Below are 23,119 nucleotides of genomic sequence, written 5' to 3'. Positions count from 1 at the left end.
AATAGAGGGATAGCAGTTAGTCAACACCACCCACCGCCAACCATCACGATACTCTATCCACATAATGAATCTGACAGTTGCTGTTATAACGCACCTACAGTTCCATAATGCGTTTTTATAGTTGGATTTTTCATTCTTTTCAAGCAACGCGAACCACGTGTCACGAGATCCAAAATCTACAAGACCAAATAAATATAAAACAAAGTATGCATTTTTGTGTACGACAGATTTCCTTATTTCATTTCGCTTATGCTTCTTGTCAGGTATTTTACTGTTGGTCTCTAGGTTCTAAGGACATGAAGAAAGCAGTCTTCGTTTTCTAATTGTATATCTCTGTGAATTGTTTAAAATATTATGTTAAATAAAAAACGTTTTCTTAACGTTTACCCATTTTTTTCAGAGGAAATAAAAATAAATTTTATCAAAACAAAAGAGTAGGGAATGGGGAAATAATATATAATGTTTTAACACAAAATAAAATTCAGTTCTTCACTTTGGTTTAGAAAAAAAAACACCTTGACCGACTTCACTGTGAAGCATGAGGCTTCACTCCACCAAATACGGAGAAAGGAGAGTGAAGACAGTGAGGTAAATTCTCAGAGGAAATCCTGTGATTAACTCTAACTTAGCCCACCAGTCTTGATCAACTTCAGAGTGAAAAACGAGACTCTAGTCCACTAATTACGAAGACAGAACAGCGAGTTAGATGTTTAATATTCTCACAGGAAATTAAAGCCTACACTCTAGTTTAATAAAGCAGCCTAGGTCGACTTCTGTGCGAAAAACATGGCTTTTGGAGAGAACAGTGAAGCAGATGTATGACCTTTTTATAAGAAAATTCTGTTTTTAACTCAGTGCAACAACCTCTGTCGACTTCAGAGTGAAAAACGATTGTTTGTTTGTTTTGAATTTCGCGCAAAGCTACACGAGGGCTATCTGCATTAGCCGTCTCTAATTTAGCAGTATAAGACTAGAGGGAAGGCAGCTAGTCATCACCACCCACCGCCAACTCTTGGGCTACTCTTTTACTAACGAATAGTGGGATTTATCGAAACATTATAACGCTCCCAGGGCTGAAAGGGAGAGCATGTTTGGTGCGATGGGGATTCGAACCCGCAACCCTCGGATTACGAGTCACTAGTCTAATAATTACGAGGAGAGAACAGCAAATTCAATTTGAAACCTTCTTGAAGGAAATCAAACCCATCACTCTAGCCCAATAAAGCAGCATCGATCGATTTCAGTGTAAAAAGAAATTGAAGTATAGCTGCCTTGATAAATTGAATTTTAAAAGTCTCAGGAGGTAGATACTGGCATTAAAACGGATAATATCATTTCACCAGAAATGCGATGACTTTAAATGGAACATAATAATATAATACTTAAACCCCTACCTTTCACCCCTATCTTGTTTCTGTAATTTTTGGGATTGCCATCATTACATCACCCAGCATTTTTTTCAATTTTTTATCACTTGTTTCCTCTTTTTATTTTCTTTCTAATGAATGACAGTCACTATGTGTTTTAACCTGACCTGATGAGTTGTCTTATTGGGCACCATGTGTCGAAGCTAGTGAAACGCTATACTACTTCTACACTCCACAAATTAATACGCAAATATTATTAGTTTGTGAGTAAGTTATTGTAACAACTTCAAACATTGGTAAGTTAGCCCTTTTGGTGTCAGGATCATAATAGTAATAAGCGGAACATGTGACTGTTACACTTCTCACCGGTTCTCTACTTTAGCGATGTTTTATGGCTAAACTGAAGGTATTAATAATTTTTGAAGACTTGGAAAACCTAATTTAAATTATTATAAGAGAGATTTGAGATCATGATGAGCAATACATAATACTCGTCGGCCACTTTTTTCCAGCCCATCCACACTACAAGCAATTTCTGATGAAGGGGACGTATTTAAATAAACTAAAAACTACAATACATTCACATAAACTGTTTCTCGTATGTGCTTGTGTTTTACCAAACGAGCAGGTACAGTGAAATAAAAGACCAAGATTAAAAATATTGCAAAGATTGGTTTGAAACTCGTGCAAAGCTACACGAGATCTATCTGCGCTAGCCGTCCCTAATTTAGCAATGTAAGACTAGAGGGAAGGCAGCTAGTCATCACCACCCACCACCAACTCTTGTACAACGAATATTGGGAGTGACCGTCACATTATAACGCTACCACAGCTGAAATTCTGCAAATATTTTTATAAATTAAAACAGTTTATCTTTGTAACGGGTTAATAACTTTTAGGTATAAAACCCAATAACAGCACTACCTTCTTGCTTTTCTCGAAGAAAGTTTTCTGCCGTCCTCATTGAAAGAATGGATACATTCTTATAGAATGTGATCCCACTTTCAAGTTTGTAAAGGTATCTGGACGCGCTGAAGGTCTCTTTCCTTTCTGTTAATAAAATGTCTATTTAAAAGAAATCAAAACTTTAATTTTACAGGCGTTTCATATCTTTGTATCGAGGTTAAGTTGCACAAAGCTTCGTTAAAACGAAAATTCTTTGCTTTTTGGTAAACTCTGCAATAAGTTTGTCTTCAATTTTGCTTCAGACTAATAATCAAGATAAAATGAACCTTTTAGAACTTTTTTTACACATTAAAATAAATTAATAGTTAAATAAATAAATATGTTTTATAAAGTACATTAATATCAAATGTATATATTATACCACTTTTTATGGTTACTATTAATTCAGTGTTTGGTGAGGAACCTTCTAATTAATTAATTCAAACATGTAACAACAGTAAGTTTTGCAGTAGGGAAACTCTGATTTTATTGATTACAGAGTTTTGACTCATAGTATTTGATCATTGACAGGTAACATTGGATGTAGCTGCCATCTGGTGATACTACGAGTCGAAACGCTGCAATCATTAAAACTGCTGTGATTATAGTTTTGAACTGTTGAATCAAGTTAAACAAGAAGCTCTTCAAACAGAAAGAAAAAACTGGTGATAATAAAATTACGAAACTGTGCGAAACTTAAAAATTAATCCATTATAATCGGTGAATTCGAACTAAGTGGAGCGGGCATCGTTTAATTGTTAACGTGCCAGGCTGAGTTCCAGAAGTTCGTGACCGCGATATGCATTCTAAACGTTATCCAGTTGGTACCCAAGTTGTGAGTTGTTACAAAGATGCCATTTAGTCTAGTTTTTCGATTATGATTATTCACGAAAGCAGTAGACCCTGCTGATTTATTACATTTTCATTGTCAGTAGCTAAAAATTATTGTCGATTTGTTTTGAACCTTTGAGTCGGGCCCGGCATGACCAGGTTCTTAGGGCGCTTGACTAGTAATCTGAGTCACACCAAACATGCTCCCCACTTTCAGCCGTGAAAGCGTTGTTATGTGCGGTCAATCCCATTATTAGTTGGTAAAAAAGTAGCCCAAGATTTGGCGGTGAGTGGTGATGACTAGCTGCCTTCTCTCTAGTTGTACTCAGCTAAATTAGGAACGGCTAGCGCAGATAGTCCTCGTGTAGCTTTGTGCGAAATTTATAAAACAACAACAAACAAACAAACTTTTAAGTCTCTGAAATGAGTGGTATATACCATTCTTCTTTTAAGATGTCATTCAGGATAAAAATTCTCACATACCAAATTCTATTTCAAAATAAATAACAATGCCAAGCAAAAAATTCGAGATCTGGAGTTGCTGTTATGTTTGTTTGCTTTTGTTTTCCATTTTCCTTGAACCACCACAGAGCATCTTGTATTAGTCGCTTTTCGGATGAAAATATTTGTACAATTCTATTTCATAAAATAAGCACCACTTTAATGTGCACTATGTACTATGATATTTAAGAATCCAGACTCAACTATATTAAATCTTACCTTAAATATTTAAACATGTAAGTTTGTGTTGATTTTGAAGCGATATCCTTACTCCTTCAAGAATAATATATAAAAATAAAACGTGTAAATACATTTTATATCAATGCTGAAAATCAGGTTACTTTGTAAAGCACATTCTATAGTGGTTTTCAGTAGGACAGTTGTATAAAACTTGCTTAGCTGGTAAGAATGAGAAAGATATAAGTTGCTTTCTTAACAAAGCTATGAATTTTTAATCCATATTTCAATAGCACTGGATTTAATATTTTAGAATCCATTTAATTTTCTTATCCATATCTTTTCGAGCCGTATTTCTTTTTTTCCACGTGGCAAATCAAGTTATTCACTTCACTTTCAAGAAAAGTGCACAAAACAATCACAGAATAATTGTTTTTTCTTGTTTAAGTGCAAAGCTACAAAATGGGAATCGAGTCTTGGATTTAAGCGTTATAAGTATGCAAGATACCTTTGGTCTACCAAGGAGCAAAGATGATCGTAATTTGTTTGTTTGTTTTGAATTTCGCGCAAAGCTACACGAGGACTATCTGCGCTCGACGTCCTTAATTTAGCAGTGTAAGACTAGAGGGAAGGCAGCTAGTCATCACCACCTACCGCTAACTCTTGGGATATTCTTTTATCAACGAAGAGTAGGATTGACCGTCACATCATAATGCCCCCACGACTGAAAGGGCGAGCATGTTTGTTGTGACAAGGACTCGAACCGGCGACTTTCAGAATACGGGTCAAGCGTCCTAAGCCCTTGCCCATGCCGGGCCATATTTTACTGTAATCAAAAACATCTGAGGCGTGAAAAGAAAGTGAGGCTAAAAATGATTCAGTGTGCAATTAAAAGGAAAGAAATCAAAACTGGCGGTCATACTGGTAGCTACAATTATCACACTCGTAATAATTTTACAACAAATATCCTTTCATTACTTAGCGAGGCCACGTGTTTTCTTTACCATGGAGCATGTTGTAGGTTTAGGTGTCTGAAGGGTTTTACTTGACCTAGCGATTATATTAAAGAGAGGCTTTAGTTGTTTAACTAAATAGTTATACAATGTTTATGATGTGTTTGTTGTGGTAATTTATTCTGTAACTGAAATTATTTCGAGATTGGAAGTTTTAATTGTCCTGTCTAGTGACTACATTGGAGTTTCAGTTTAATTTATGTAAGTCTAGCCACGGATCACAAACAGTTTGAGGCACTTTAAGTTCTATGATTCGTTTCAAAGTGACAACTGAGACAAAAATATGAGACGGCTATATATATATATATATATATACACAGCATAAACTGAGTGAATAACCATTTGCATATCATATTCTATATGACTTAAACACCATATGGCTGATTTGTTTAAAAATGAGCTATGTGAGTGAGTAATATAACACGAGTACCAATGAACTTAGAAGGGGGACTTACATAATTCTAAACAAGGGTTCTTGCCTTCATATAGCAATACCACAAATTCCCATTTATCCTTTAATTGTCTTGTACAGCATGTTGTATCATCAGAAGGTTAAAAATCGTAAATTTCTCACGTCTTGCCGATGTGTACGACAAATGAATAGATATATCACCCTAATTAATTATATATACACATATATATACATAGAGAGTGGGGCATTTTCTTATAATATATTGCCAGTATATTTCTAATTTTACTACAAACGTTTTCATCTCCTGATAAAGGGTTTTCCTGTAGATCTGACATTTCTTCGTTAAAAAAACTTTGTATACGTAAAAAGAACAGTACGTTGTTACTTCTAACTACAGTGTAATATTGCAACATTTTTTATTACCGTACACGTTTTAGCAACGTATTTTAACTGCTCAGAAAAAACCTCCCGATAGAAAGAGAATTAATAAATGTTAATAGTAAATTTTTACAACTGAATTTTTGGACTATTTTTGTTTAGGAAAATTCAAGTGTTTACAATTGCCTATTTCAAATCTGATTTAGTCTTTTAAAGTGGATTTGAAACAGGTTTTGTGGGTTAGTCTCGAGAGATGTTTTCTTCGCTGAAACATAAAGTGACAATGAACAGATGAGTCACACAATTAAAAAATCTGTTTAAGTAGTTGTATTTTTAACAGTGACTCTTATGGTAGCATATATGGTTTCAACACTTTTAGATCATAGGTTCAATACATTTAAAAGACAGTGTAATACGTATATAGCACAATCATAAAGCTATTGTTCTATTACAAATGAAAACAATTAAAATGTTATAAAAGAACCAGATATAAGTTATGAGAATCAATGAAAAACATCTCTCTGATTCTGTCTCATACACATGCATTGAAAGCGTTGTCGGAGTTTCAGTGTAACATTCGTCCAATATCCAATGTCCGTACGACGTGTTTTCGAAGATTCACTATAACAGAACTTTACAATATGATTCTCATCGTCTTCACTGGTTTTGACGTTTCTTGAGAAAATAAACTTATTTTATATCGTTACATGTTTTATACATTTACTCACCACGTAACTAGGTTATAATCAGCTAAAGGTGTTCTTCTTTTACTGTTCTGTTTCTTTGTTAATTGGGGAACTTCACTTGTACTTACTGTAAAAAAACGAAAAATCCACTATTTTAGCTTATAAAAATAGGGTGTTTGTGTTTTCTTATCGCAGAGCCACATCAGGCTATACACTGAGTCCACCGAGGGGAATCGAACCGCTGATTTTAGCGTTGTAAATCTGTAGAATTACCGCTTTACAAATGGGGGACTATAAAAATTGAACCGGGCAAAAAAGTAAAAACACTACAACCACATGTTGGAGATAATGCGATGTGTCAGCGATAAGTCTGAAAGCGTATAACACTAAAACAATCGGGAATTTTACAAACGTCACAGTATTTTTGAGAATTTATGAACGATAGCAAAGAAGAACTTATAATACATTGTCAAACACCCATACGTACAATATCCACTGTTAACGAGGCCTTTTGCTGTGCTACGACATATAAAAAGGTTGTTTTTCCAAACATTAAAAATACTATTTATACGAACCTTGGCTGCATCTCCTAAAATCTTTTTATCCTGATCTGTTGATGAATAAGTGTCGATTCAGTGAAACATGACATTCTAGTCAAGTCCTGCAAGATGTCCTGCTTACATACATAAAACTCGCGTGTAATACATTATAGAAGGAAATACAAAATGGAATCACGCGACATTAATGGTTTAAAACTTTTAGTAGAATTATGACTAGAATGTTTTAATATTCTATGAAAACAAAATCATGTTATTTTGTTGTGTCAATCAAGACTCATTCATTATTTTCTCAATAAAAAATCAGAAAACCTCTGACAGCTTCATTAAGTAGTATAATATACAGTGATATTAAAGATTCATTAAACTCTGACAGCTTCATTAAGTAGTATAATATACAGTGATATTAAAGATTCATTAAACTCTGACAGTTTCATTAAGTAGTATAATATACAGTGATATTAAAGATTCATTAAACTCTGACAGCTTCATTAAGTTGTATAATATACAGTGATATTAAAGATTCATTAAACTCTGACAGCTTCATTAAGTTGTATAATATACAGTGATATTAAAGATTCATTAAACTCTGACAGCTTCATTAAGTTGTATAATATACAGTGATATTAAAGATTCATTAAACTCTGACAGCTTCATTAAGTTGTATAATATACAGTGATATTAAAGGTTCATTAAACTCTGACAGCTTCATTAAGTTGTATAATATACGGTGATATTAAAGATTCATTAAACTCTGACAGCTTCATTAAGTTGTATAATATACAGTGATATTAAAGATTCATTAAACTCTGACAGCTTCATTCATTAAACTCTGACAGCTTCATTAAGTTGTATAATATATAGTGATATTAAAGATTCATTAAACTCTGACAGCTTCATTAAGTTGTATAATATACAGTGATATTAAAGATTCATTAAACTCTGACAGCTTCATTAAGTTGTATAATATACGGTGATATTAAAGATTCATTAAACTCTGACAGCTTCATTAAGTTGTATAATATACAGTGATATTAAAGATTCATTAAACTCTGACAGCTTCATTAAGTTGTATAATATACAGTGATATTAAAGATTCATTAAACTCTGACAGCTTCATTAAGTTGTATAATATATAGTGATATTAAAGATTCATTAAACTCTGACAGTTTCATTAAGTTGTATTATATACAGTGATATTAAAGTGAACCTGACGATGACCGAAGAAGGTCGAAACGTTGTTCGCTCTTCTATGTAAAAGTGTTTTCTCAGCCCAAACGAGCCGTTTTTGCATATAAAAAGTGATATTAAAGATTCATTAAACTCCGACAGCTTCACTAAGTTGTATAATATATAGTGATATTAAAGATTCATTAAATTTTTCACGATGTAAATCTTAATAAAAAATAGTGTCATTCAAGATTCATTAATTATTTTCTCACTAAAAAATCTGAAAAAAGACACCATAACATCACACACTGACAGTTTTATTATGCAGAGAAATATATTGAAATTAAAGATCTCTTAAATTTTCCACGAAGTAAAACCTAATAAAAATAAGTGATTTGTTCCTTTTCTTCACAAGAGTTTGACAAGTGATTAAGAGTTGCGAAAACGTCAAGTTGTTTCTTGTAAAACATCTTTTCTTATTTCAATTTAATAACAGCACTCGTTGTGATGTATGAACATTGCTCGATAAATTCCACATCTTTTTCTTGAAATTTAAATCAAACTATAAAGAAAAATAAGAAGAAAAAGGATTTTAAAAAAGTGTCAGAAAGCTTCGATAAAAATAGTACGATCTGTAATAAAAATAATGCATTAACAAAATATTTTGTTTGTTTTTGAATTTCGCACAAAGCTACTCGAGGCTATCTGCGCTAGCCGTCCGTAATTTAGCAGTGTAAGACCAGAGGGAAGGCAGCTAGTCATCACCACCCACCGCCAACTCTTGGTATAATCTTTGACCAACGAATGGTGGGATTGACCGTCACTTATAACACCTTCACCGCTGAAAGGGCGAACATATTTGGTGCGACGGGGATTCGAACCCGTGACCCTCAGATTAGGAGTCGAACGCCTTAAGCCATCTGGCCATGCCGGACCGCTTTATAAAAGAAACAGTATGTCATTGGACTATCTGTCTCTGTCCATCAACGGTTTCTGATGTTGGAATCAATAAAGTAATTTGACACGAAATTTAACAACAAAAAACAATTAGATCAATAAAAGTAAAAGAGGTAGAAATAATCGATCTATAAATATTTCTGTTTCAGTTTTGAATGATATATAAGATTTGGTCAAATTATAACCTGCTTTATTCCAGGCATTATTTGGAATTGTGTGAAATTTTGGGTATAAGTCAAAACACGTGAAAAAAATATTTTTCAGACTTTCGGAAGCTTGTATACATAAAATAAAAAAAAATAAATATAGAATCACCACATGAAAGTTTTATAACTGTGAATAGGAGAATACTGTAAGTTCAAGACAAGTGACTAGTTGATAGTAGGTTAATCACAGATGTGTGTTATTCTACTATTTGAAAACATTGTTAGATCATATAGTGATATTTTTTAGATCTTAGCATTGTTTGGTATGATATAATCATCCCTGGCTTTAACTTTATTGTTACCCAAACCCCAAGTTTACAAAAAAAAATCCTGATAATTATTGTAAACTCGTAAAGTTAGAGTATTTCGAACTCTACACTGCACGGAGAAATTTAAAAGTGACCTCATTTCTAAAAGGCCCGACATGGCCAAATGGTTAAGGCGCTCGAATTGTAACCTGAGGTTCACGGGTTCGAATCCTTGTTGCATCAAATATGCTCGCTCTTTCAGCGGTGGGGGTGTTATAAGTGACGGTGAATCCCACCCACTATTCGTTGGCCAAAGAGTAGCCCAAGAGTTGGTGGTGGGCGATGATGATTGGTTGCCTTCCCTCTAATCTTACATTCCTAAATTAGGGACGGCTAGCGTAGATAGCCCTCGTGTAGTTTTGCGCGAAATCAAACAAACAAACATTTCTAAAAAAATTAGTACCATCATTATTCTTTACGGAGACAAAAGTAATTACGAAGTCAATCTGGACTCAACGGATTAAATCATAATGTTGCAAAACCTAATACAAAACATGCAAATAATTAAAATCTGATTCTACCACAGATAATCACGTCACACCAAACAAGCTCGCCGCTTCAGCTGTGGGGGCGTTATAATGTGACGGCCAATCTCATTATTCGTTAGTAAAAGAGTGGCCCAAGAGTTTGCGGAGGGTGGTGATGACAAGTTTCATTCCCTCTAGTCTTACACTGTTAAATTAGGGACGGCTAGCGCAGATAATCCTCGTGTAGCTTTGCGCCAAATTTTACAAACAAACAAACCACAAAGAAATAAAAACGACCAAAGTTCTTAACTCACTCTTAAGAAATAAGACTCCCTAAGAAGACTACCAGACACTCAAAATGATAAGTTTCCGATATAAGGCCATTCTGAAATTTATAAAAATATAAACTTCTCTCACACAAAGCTTCAGCTCGATTCAATCACCCTGATACAATATTGTAGTTTCTTGTACCTATCTTATAACATGTAGTAGCATAAGTTCTAATAGGCGTGTTACTAATTCTTGATTAATCTGCAGTAATGATGTTTTTTTTATTATTCTACATTCAGAAGCACTAATCGTTATCACACATAAATTATTATGTAACAGTGGCAAAACACTGTTTAATCCTTGTATTCTCTTGACAAACATGATAATGGAATCAATGACCACCTGCATCAAAAACTAGTGTTCTCGATTTCGAGATTCCTCTTTTCAGATCCTTTCAATGAAACATAAATTTAGTTACAGTTCTAACTACGTCACCTCTTATGCCAAAACCACGGATACTTCAGGTCTAAAGTACCCTTATAATCTGGCTACATGGAGAAAGAACTATTACAGAGTTTCTATCTCATCTGAACTCCACACACAACAACATCAAACTCACGGTCAAGTTGGAAGAGGACAGGACTCTGCCCTTTCTAACTGTTCTTTTTCACAGAGACGATTGCACGTTACTGCCTGAATTTAAACGAATCCAACACACACAAACTGGTATCTTAACTTCCAATACAATTATCCCATACCATTAAAACAGGCGTAGTATATTGTCTGTTTAATCGAGTTATTAAAATCTGCTACAAAAAAACAACATTTATAAATCAAACTGAAACACACCAAGCCAGTCTTCAGGTTTAATTGATAGTCTGACAGGTTCATAAAACAAACCTTTCGGAGCTTCAATCAAAAATCTTCCACCAACTCGTGTGAGAAAACCTATTTCTTTCATGTCTAAAGCTCACTTATAATATAAAAAAAATTGTAAAAGGTTTAAAGCTGCAAGTTCGATTTAAATTTGGATTAATCGTCCGTAACATTCCTTCTTAAAGAAAACGGTCCATGTATACTCAGAAAACCTCACGCAGCTGTGAAAGTTCGTGTGTTGGAGAAACTTGAAGACGTTGAGATAGACGTCTTGAGAACATAAACCATGTGTTGACGTTGATATATATACTTGACTGGAGTAAATGTAACATCACAGAATGACAATAACTACAAAACCAGAAAAATTAAGGAACATTCACATAGCCCGGGATGGCCAAGTGGGTTAAGGTGTTCGACTCGCAATCTGAGGGTCGTCGGTTTGAGTCCCCGTTGCACCAAATATGCTCGTCCTTTTAGCCGTAAGGGCGTTATAATGTCACGGTCGTTGGTAAAAGAGTAGCAGTGGGTGATGATTAATATTTGTCTTTCATCTAATCTTACACTGCTAAATGAGGGACGGCTAAGGCAGATAGCCCTGGTGTATCTTTGTACAAAATTTAAAAAACAACATACAATAAGGATAGACATACGTAGACAATACAGTCAAAACTAGTAAAAGTAATCTAGATCGAAAGAAACTAGGATATTATTTTTTACAATCTTCCCCACTCTGTACAATAACATTCCTAATCTTACTGTCAACCAAGTTATTTGTTATTCAACTCTCACGTAACGAATAAATTCATAATTTTATGTTTGTATAATCACAAAGGTATAGAATATCACTCTTATTTGTATCTTAAATATGAATTAACAATCTTAAGTAAGTATTTTCACTTACTTTTCCCATAAAATATCTTCGTTTTTAACATTGCTTTCAGTATCTTGAAGTAAAGACATCACCTGCTTTTCTGAACGCTTGATGTTCTTGGTTAGATACTCCGGGTTTTATTGGTATACCTTCTAGCTTTACAACACTATAGGCTCCTGAATCTGTAAATGCCCTATACGAATAGCAAAATATTTTATTAATAGGCTTGTATATGTTGTATAATTGCTAAAAACTAATCATTATGCTTGGGCATTCCCATGTGCTTCGTTTGTATAATGGTTAACAATTGACTTTGTGTGAATATGTATTAACTTTGGCAGAACAAACTCACAGATAACATAAGCTTGACGAATCCCGGTCGCACCAAACATGCTCACCCTTTCAGCCGTGGGGACGTTATAATGTGCGGTCAATCTCACTATTCGTTGGTAAAAGAGTAGCCCAAGAGTTGGCGGTGAGTGGTGATGACTAGCTGTCTTTCCTCTAGTCTTACACTGCTAAATTAGAGACGGCTAGCGCAGATAGCCCTCGAGTAGCTTTGCGCGAAATTCAAAAAACAAACAAAAAACAAAGCTTGACAAACAATAAACTATACAACAGGTAAAGTCAGTTTGTGTAATAACTTCGCAGGATCACTTAGACCTCATCATCCGTACTGCAGCAGAAGACAGAAAAGTATACTACATTATACACTGATAATTTGTCTTATAAAAATTACCAGATTTTTTTTCCATGAAAATCTCCAAGATTATTATTTCACTCTTCTTTCCTCGTTTACCGAATGTTCTGGATTCAGTTAAGTTGTACTTACCCGGGTTTGAATCAAAGCCAAAGCATTATACGTCTTACGAATTGTCTCGTAAACGACTGATGTAAGTAGCTTTGCAAATAATACTTGTATATTTGTGACCCAGGATGTCGAATGAGCTTCGGTATTAAGTGAAAAGTCTCGTCGTAGAGGTGTACAACAATAAGAAGAGATTTAGAGAACCGTTATGTTTTATTGTGACTGGAAACTCATATTGGGTCAGTAAAGAACAACGTGATTTAAATTGTGGTGCCATATCAAACACAAATCAATGTTATTCGCGACATTTCTTCAGTTAAAACGTTTTACATTTAATTATAAGCAAACTATTAAAAAAAGTTAAAACTTATCGAATTAACAAGGAGTGTCTGAAATTGGTAAATTGTATTTGATATAAGAAATTTGATTTTTAAAAGATCTATCCTTCTTCTTGAGGTTTTCCACTGTTTTCTTAAGTCTACAGTATTAATTTGTATAATTTGCACGAATTACTTGTGTACAAATTTGTACTTTTCATACTATATATATTATTCAAGGAATTTATAGATATGTTATAAGCATATTATTTCATATTTTTAAGCCCCCCGCTAGTGCAGCGGTAAGTCTACGGATGTGCAACGATAGAATCAGGGGGTTCGATTCCCCTCAGCAGATAGCCCACTGTGGCTTTGCTATAAGAAAACACACACTTATGATATTTTAAAATATATTTATAACCTTATATCATAAGTGAAATATTCTAATATAATGGATATTTTGTGTAATCAAATGTCCATGTAATTACTTACGCTAAGATTTTTGTGATCGAATGCTAATTGATAATTATTATTGTCGTATACAAATATCCATGTTTAATAGTTAATAATTATCACATAACATTTGATCTATATCTACTGCCCTCTTTAGGAAGTCGATTCTACGTATTTCTGATAAACACTAGCGTGCTATAAACGTAATATTTTAATGGCTACATAAAAGCAAATGCTCCCATTCGTTTTAAGACATACGTAGAGGATATTCGCAAATAAAAATAATACGTTTTAGTCCCGTTAGTACTGTGCAGTGGTTTGGTTTGATTTGTTCTGAATTTCTCGCAAACCTACACGAGTGCTATCTGCGCTAGCCGTCCCTAATTTAGCAGTAAAAGACTAGAGGGAAGGTAGTTAGTCATCACCAGCCACCGCCAACTCTTGGGCTACTCTTTTACTAACAAACAGTGGTATTTACCGACCGTATCATTATAACGACCTCACCGTTGAAAGGGCAAGCATGTTTGGTGTGACGGGGATTCAAACCCGCGATCCTCAGATTATGAGTCGAGTGCCTTAACCACCTGGCCATGCCAGGTCACTGCGTATTGAAACGTGAATTCTTCAGCTGTTTGGGCAATTTACTGCATTTTGGATATTTCATTTACATGTTTATAGCTACCAAAGGTTTTAAAACGACACCACATCCTCTTGCTTTACAAAAACATTCAAAATTAAAAAATAATTATGAATGCCCTCTTTATAAAATATTCTTACTTATATATATATATATATATATGGCGTTTGTTGTTTAGTAGAATTAACATTACAGACTGATTTTTTATATTGCTTTATGATCCATAGAGTTGTTTGTTTTTTTCCATTATTGTAATTTGCATAAATGTACGGGTGCAAATGATGTCTATCGTTTGTAAATACATGAGTGGAGATGAGAAAGGGTTAAAAAATTTTGCTGGTATTTACGGATAAATGAATATTTCAGCGAATAGGACTTTATTGTAACTTATCAAGGCTTAGAATGATAGAATAAAAATTCTAACGAACTCAAAGTTTCAATCATTCAGTTAGCAGGAGAAATCATCTAAAAAAAAAAGAAAAAAGTAGAAATAAGTGGATGACAAATGAAATACTTGATCTAATGGCGTAAGAAGACAAGAAAAGTAATAAAAGCTAAAATAAACTCATAAAAAGATGAAGTGTAGTAAGGTAAAAGAACAATGGCCTGAAACAATGTGCTGAAATTGTGCTAAAATATAAGGAAGACATATAAGGGACGCATGAAAAGATAAGAGACATAACTGGAAAAATCTCACACTCTTTAAGAGCTTTAATGGCTTTGCCATAAATACAGTTATGTATACTACATAGCTAAACTTAAGTTTTTTGTGCAACAAAACAATGGCTTAGGGAATACGATGTTTTTGCTTACATATCTCTTACTAATATTTTTGTTTTTGTGTTAAATCTTTTTCAAAACTACACATAGGCTATATGTGCATAGGTATCGCTAAATTTGAGCCGAATGATTTGAGGGATAGCAGATATTTATTCTGTACCATCCGCGAACTCTTGGATTACTCTCGTATGCATTATTATAAAAAAAGCAGAAATCTTAGACAATAATCAAAATACGTCAAGGGATGATGACAAAAGTGTAAAAAACCAATAATATATAGAAATATGAAAGGGCTGCCAATAACAAAATATTAAGTAAGGAAAACGGTAAAAGCAACAGATACAGACACATATAACAAGTGAAATGGTTAAATGTCTGGAAAAGTTTGGAATTCATGTTGTCACAGAACTTCTGAGTGAATAAGATATACGAAAATGACAGGATATCACCTGACGTGTCAAAAATATTTTTAATACATTACCTACAAATCCAGGACTTCTTGAGGGTGACTTATTTAGAATAATAAGCATTTTAAGCCTTCTAACGAAAATTCTACTGAGAATATTCGTGAACAAGTAAGAAACAAAATAAACCTTGAGATAACAGCAGTATATTTCGGAGTTGTGGAAAAAAAAGATATAAGAAATGTATATGTAGTTAAACCATTAATGGAAAGAGTAATTGTTGTTTTGAATCAAGCACAAAGCTACATAATGGGCTATCTATGCTCTGCCCACCACGGGTATCAAAACCCGGATTTTGGCGTTGTAAGTCCGCAGACATGCTGCTTAGCCACTGGGGGACAAGTAATTGAAATACAAAGAAATTATATACGTGCTGTAATAATTACACTAAGGCGTTTGACTGGAGATATTAAAATTTTAGACAGTCTTAATGTTGATGGAAAAGACCGCAGAATCATCATCCACTTCTGTGTTGCAACCAAAGTGCAGCCATAAAAAGGGAACACGACATCAGCACTTTTCAAAACATAATACAAGGTGTTATGCAAATATGTGTTCTTCTCGAGACCTTTTCTAAATATATAACAAAATGATACTCAAAAGGATAGAAAACTGGCCGGGAATTAAAGTTGGAAAACATAGCATCAAGAGATTGAGATATGTAGATGGCAATGTACTAATTGCTGAGAATGAGAAAGATCTTCAAGAAATGGTAGTTATAATTATTGATGATAGTTATAAAAAGTATTGATTCTCTATAGCAAGAAAGCCGAATGTAACCACCAAGAAAAGTAATATCCCCAAATGCAGCATTACAACTGATGGGACAAAAATCAAACAAATTCACCTTTTCAACTATCCGTGTTTTTTAGTAAAGTCAGATGGTAAATGCATGAAAAAGATTAATAAAATAATGCTTTATAAGAATATGAAAGATATACTGACGAAAAAATGTCAATAGAAATCAGAAGAAAATGTCTTACAATGTTACATTAAGCCTATACTTATGTACGGATGAAAAACATGAACAGTAGCAATGAAAATTAAGGGATAGCTTTAAGAATAATGGTGAGAATAGCATAAAATTTGGAAAAGTGTAACAAATAATTAATGGTATAAAATCACATGCAAAAGTCACCAAGAACATAAAAAGAGACAAGCTGAATGCATTGGCCATGTTGTAAGGAAAGAAAAGGTAAAGCTTATAGTCACAATCAACAAGATAGAAGAAAAACTAAGCAAATGAAGTAAAAGAAAAAAGATACTTGATGGACTTATAAGTTGGATATGGATCGTGCATACCAATAAAGATTGATGAAGAACACCTAAAACAGTGATAAATGAAAAGTCATGGTCGTTAGTGTTAGCATGACGCCTGAGAAGAACGATGGTTTAAAGTACAATTAAATTGCTCTAAGATTATGAATCATATAAAAATTCACGTACAATTAGACTTTAAGATTAACACGCATATAAATATCTTCTCACAATTAACATGATATTTTTTTATTAAACGTTGAGTGGTGTTGACGAATATACAGGCATAAAAGGCCCCCGCCATGGCCAAGTGGGTATCTGAGAGTCGCGGGTTCGAACCAAACATGCTCGCACTTTCAACTGTGAGAGCGTTATAATGTGACGGTCAATCCCACTATTCGTTGGTAAAAAAGTAGCCCAAGAGTTGGCGGTGGGAGGTGATAACTAGCTGCCTTCCCTCTAATATTACACTGCAAAATTAGGGACGGCTAGAGCAGATAGCCCTCGTGTAGCATTGCGCGAAATTCAAAAACAAAAACACAAACAAAGAGGCATAAAATCTTTTTAACTTTATTTGGATATAAGATGTTACTAATTACGTGTAGGCCCGGAACTAGCTATTCTCTTGGCCTAGAGAGGTTTCCAATTTGCTGCCTTCAGTCTAGTTTTTTTGGTTTGTATTTTTTTTAATTTCGCACAAATCTACAAAGGCTATATACGTTAGCCGTCCCTAATTGTAAGACTAGAGAAAAGGCAGCTACTCATCATCACTAACTCTTTTACGAACGAATAGTGGGATTTACTGTTATATTATAACGCCCCTAAAGCTGAAACGGCGAGCAAGTTTGATGTGATGGAGATTCGAACCCGCGACCCTCAGAATACAAGTCGATCGCCCTAACCACGTTGCCATGCCGAACCTAAAGTTATTGACTTTTCATTCGAACACATTTTTGAAGCAATTTTAATCAGACTATGAAATGAAAAAGTTCTGAAAATTTATCTCATAGTTCTGTTAGAAAGACATTATTTAAACTAATCCTTTCAGCTAATTTTCGATACACGAGTATTACAGTACAGGAAATTGATCCACGTTTCTGCAGATGGTGAGCCATCTGTTCCATTAACACAATGGATACGTGAACAGTTTGTTAGAAAACTGACCTTAATATCTGTCGTGAATCAAGGATTATATAATTATGAAATTCATATGAACTTGTAGTTGAGAAAAGTTTCAAACGATTTACGGTTCTTCTGAAAACTGTAAATTTGGTTTCCTTTTCCCGATAATGAGTCCAAGAAGGATGGTTCCTTACATCAGCCATCTTAGTCGCAGTTCACTGTTTAACTGCCTTTGAATAATCCTTGTTTTATGTGTTGCTATTTTTTAAGTACCTTGCGCTTTTTCCAAACTTCGACATAATTTTATTATACGCCTTTCCGGAAGAAGAAATAAAAAAATAACAATAATGTTGAATCCATTCTAAAATTGTCAGATATTTCTATTTATACATTTAAAAAAAAAAAAATATTATGTGCTTGACAGATAGGAAAACAGACAATATCTTAAAAGACATTTCCAACTAGGAAAACGTAACAAAGTAAGTAACATTATGAATGTACAGTAACTTAGGCAAATGAATTTGTCAATAAAAATATTTCTAGTTTGCCTTCCTAAGTAGTTGCCCACTCTATCTGAAAGTGTTAGCTTAGATTACATTAACTTTGTACCTACATCGCTTCGCTATTTGTTTCTCTACACAAAAAATATATCTTAAATCAAGTTTGTGGAAAATAGGCTCTACGCCTAGTATAATTGTAATAATAATAACTCTCACTGGCTCAGCTATCCTAGGCTTCATCCAAACATTTGACAGAAAATGTGTGTAGTTATTGTTATCTTGTTGAGTTACAAAAATATATAGAGTTTCTTGAAAAGATTTATTTAATACCAAGTTTACCTTTTAGACGAACTAATTTCTAAAAGATGTTCTACTGCTTCTGACATTTCCTTAGAGTAGGCACACGTTGTAGTTGTTACTGAAGAAACCACACCATCGTTATCAGCTTCTAATTTTTGTAGATTAGACGTTACTTCCGTTATAAACTTTGAAATCCGACTCTTGTGAATTTCCATTTCTTCTTGTCTTTGTTTCAGTGTTTCGGGAATTATGTTTAGTGCGCGGTTTTGTTTCTAGTTTTCTGACCAAGTCATGCAGCTGTAGAGAAACGGATTGTTAATATATATTACAAAGAACATTAAACATACAACTCGATTATTTCAACCATAGTATATCGGGATGACGTGAGAGGATACTCCTGGTGACTTCAACTTCTCAACTACTGACCAGTCTGTGAAAAACAGATTTATTGTTTTATATATTTAAAAACGGCTGGTATGAGTAGAGAGTTCCTCTACTAGTGCTTTCTCTACCTATTCCAGCTGTTTTTAAATATATAATTCTCTACAAGTGAGTTTTCCTCGTCATCACGGATTGAGATTTATTGTTTATTTATTTCTAATTTCGCACTAAGCTACACGAGGGCTATCTGCGCTAGCCGTCCCTCATTCAGCAGTGTAAGACTAGATGAAAGACTACTAGTCATCACCACTCACCGCTAACTCTTGGGATACTCCTTTACCAACGAATAGTGGGATTTACACATTATAACGCCCCCACGGCTGAAAGGGCGAGCAAGCTTGGTGTGACAGGGATTCGAACCCGCCACCCTCAGATTACGAGTCGAGTGCCTTAACCACTTGGCCATGCCGGGCCTGAAACAGATTTAAAGCAACTGTAAACAAACTGTAATTACCTTGAGTGTTTGAAGATTTTGAAAGAAGCCCTAAACTGAGGTATAGCAAATACATTTACACGTAAACAAACGTATTTCAGAAGATGCGTAAAATATTACATGATTTTGTATACCACTAAGAAATGGATTTACAAATTAAAGCATCCTGGAGATTTAGTGTTATCTTCTTGTGTCAACCTAATTATAACCGATTTAATCTCTCTTTTTTATTTTTGCTATACATGAGAATTTTCATTCTCGTGTTAAAGCTTTCTTTGATAATGAATAATTACTTGAAATTGTCGATGTCACTTCATAAATTTTTCAGTATTAAAAAAATAAACGGTTGAAAAGTAATTACATACAAACATTCTTTTTAAAATGTTTTTACTGTAAATAATTATGTACTTTTTTCAAGGCTATTGTATTTTGTGCACTCTATCAATGGAATAAACGAGTTCTACTCATTTTCTCAAAGTTATTCAAAGATAAACTTTTTCTTTTAATTTTGCGCAAAGCTACTCGAGAACTATCTGCGCTAGCCGTCTCTAATTTAGTAGTGTAAGACTAGAGGGAAGGCAGGTAGTTATCACCACCCCCTGCCAACTCTTGGGCTACTTTTTTACCAACAAATAGTGGGATTGACAGTCACATTATAACGCTAAAAGGGCGAGCATGTTTGGTGCGACGGGGATCCAGCTCTTCGACCCTCGGATTACGAGTCGAACGCCTTCATTGTCACTAGTAACGTTATTAAACAAAAATATTCACAACATACAGAAGAAGAAGATGTAATACAAAGGTTGAGTACATTATATTCAAAGGATTTTGCTACCTCATTAAGTCATTACAGTCCGTGAGCCAGCTCTGACTATGCTGTATCTGAAATCCATGCATTGCAGGTTTCAATTCAAAAGACTCTCGTAAGGCTGTCGTGTTCAAAGTACACCCTTCTTCCCTGCTGCTTTCTATATGCCATCTAATGTACGAGGACGACGGTTTCTGAGCGGCTGTTTCAATACTTTAATCTCATAGAAATCTATAGGTGCTGCGTCTGTAGACCGATTTTATCCCATATGGAATAGCATAAACACCCGTTTCATTCTCTATCTGTATGAGATATGCGAACATTGAATTAATATGTAGCGGAAGCAGCTTAGATACACGTGACTTGTACAACCCTTTTCAAACGATATTGTTTTTGATTATGTTACATAATGTTGTATGGAGCACGTGGATGACTTTTGCCCCTGAAATTTCTGTTCCTGAATTCTCTCCTACTTTAAAATGCCGTACTTTACTTAAAACGGCTGTCAAAAGTGTATTTCTGGAGTTTCCCAGTGTGTAAAATTGCTACAATTCTAGGTTTGATCTCGAAATAGTTCATTCTGTAATGCTGTGCTATGAAAACAAACAAAAAATTGTCTTTCGATGGTGCCTGTAACTAAGTTGAATGAAACTGCTTAGTTTTCTAGTGCCATGAAGTACATGAGATTTCTCCTTTTGAAAATGCTAAATATCTGACCTGAATACATCCTTATTTTCCGTTGGAAATGACTTTTTCAAAGCTTTCCAAAAATATTATTGGAATCACACTTCTCATATAACGCCAAATAATGTTAAATACATCACTCGTGTTCCCCTGTAGCTGTGAATATATAACGCCAAAATTCTGGTTTCTAAACCTGTGGTGGACAGAGAAAAGGTAATAAACAAGGTAGTTCTGATACGTTTCGTTTCACTGTGACTTCATTTTGGTTCTGGTTGTCACATGACCTGCAGATTTTCATATTCAAACTCATTTTAATATAACACACTCAGCAGTGACTAATACAAACTATTGTACACGTTTCACTGTCAAAAGTTCGACTTTTTATATATTTGCATTTCTGCTGTAATACATGCACAAACTTTCTAATTAAAACTAAACTAGTATTGCAGGGTTCGACTAATAACTGCCATTATTTTCCACTCTCTAATTCTATTATATTCAAAACAAGTAGATATATTTATATTGTGTATACTCCACGCATACATATTTTTCGGAGATTAGAAAAGCAAGTGTTTTAACTATAATATCTGTATTTGTAGAGTTGAAAGTTATTTCAGACTAAAATATTTAAATGAACTTCTTAAGAGCTAGTATGTTTCAGTTTTTACTTAAGAGCAAGTTTTAAACAAAGTTACGGAAAAGTTCAAATAAACAAATTTCAAGAGTTTTACTTGAATTTTAATCTGAGCTCGTAATTTTCGTGTATTTTGAAAGAATTACACTATCAGGTATCAGTTTGGTATACGAACTCTTATTTAATTAATACTTGTAGTTCCAGCAAAATACATTAATCAACGCAACAGAAGACTTTAGGAACTACAGTTATGGTGTGATCTTCTTGAACCATTCTTCATAACTGCTGCATAATAAGTCCCCCAACTTTCTGGTAAAATCAGTAGCAGCTGGTTCTGTAATATAATAACTTAACTGATATTTTCAGAGATATTATATGTAGTTCAGGACATCTGTCATTATTTATCAACTGTGTTTTGGTATAAATCTAGTCCACGGACTTTAAAAAGGTTAATTATGCTGCAATCTTAGCTTCACTCAGAGTCAAAGCCATGAAGTATTTATAACTCCCACCGCGAAAAGTAGTTGTGATTTTTCATATATGTACCAAGAAGAGACATATGTAAAGAATATTGTTTTTTCAGTCAGCCGTAAGTTTGAAGGCTTATAACAATAAAAAACAGATTTCGGTACGCGTCACAGACACATAACCCATACTATCGCTTTGTGCTGAACAAACAAACAAGTGTGATATACATATAGAGAGAAAGCTTTGTGAAAAACTAATACTTCTTCTCCATTACGTCATTTAAAGAATATCTACAAGCATATTAAAAACATCAACTGATAACTGATTTTTCAGGTAAGAAAACTTAAATCTGAAACATTGATAATTTTCATAGCGACGAAAAGCTGACCACCTGGTTAGCAACGTAGAAATTAAATAATGTATTCGAAAATATAATATTACTTTAAAAAATGACACCTAGAAGTATAGGCCCGGCATGGCCAAGTATGTTAAGGCGTTTGACTGGTAATCTAAGGGTCGCCCTTTCAGCCGTGGGGGCGTTATAATGTGACGGTCAATCCCACTATTCATTGGTAAAAGAGTAGCTCAAGAGTTGACGGTGAGTGGTGATCTTACGCTGCTAAATTAGAGACGGCTAGCGCAGATAGTCCTCGTGTAGCTTTGCGCGAAATTCAAAAAACAAACAAACCGAGAGGTATATGCATATCACAAGTTCCAGTTAAACATCTAAGACTGTGGTACGTGTTAAGTAACTGCCATAGAAAAATTATCTGATGATGGCATGAGAAACAACGCCTTATACTCCTAACCAGAACACACCAACTCCACTTTATCCATTTATTTTTGTTTGTTTTTGGAATTAAGCACAAAGTTACACAATAGGCTATCTGTGCTTTGCCTACCACGAGTATCGATACCCCTAGAGGTGTGAATCCTGTGAACTCGCAAAAATTTACATTTTATATTTCGAATTACCTGTAAATTTAAACTTACTTTCTTCTGTTAAAAAAAAACAACGCAT

The sequence above is a fragment of the Tachypleus tridentatus genome, chromosome 6 (assembly GCF_004210375.1).
Source record: "Tachypleus tridentatus isolate NWPU-2018 chromosome 6, ASM421037v1, whole genome shotgun sequence".
Classification (NCBI taxonomy): Eukaryota; Metazoa; Arthropoda; class Merostomata; order Xiphosura; family Limulidae; genus Tachypleus; species Tachypleus tridentatus.
This window is presented reverse-complemented; position numbering follows the sequence as displayed.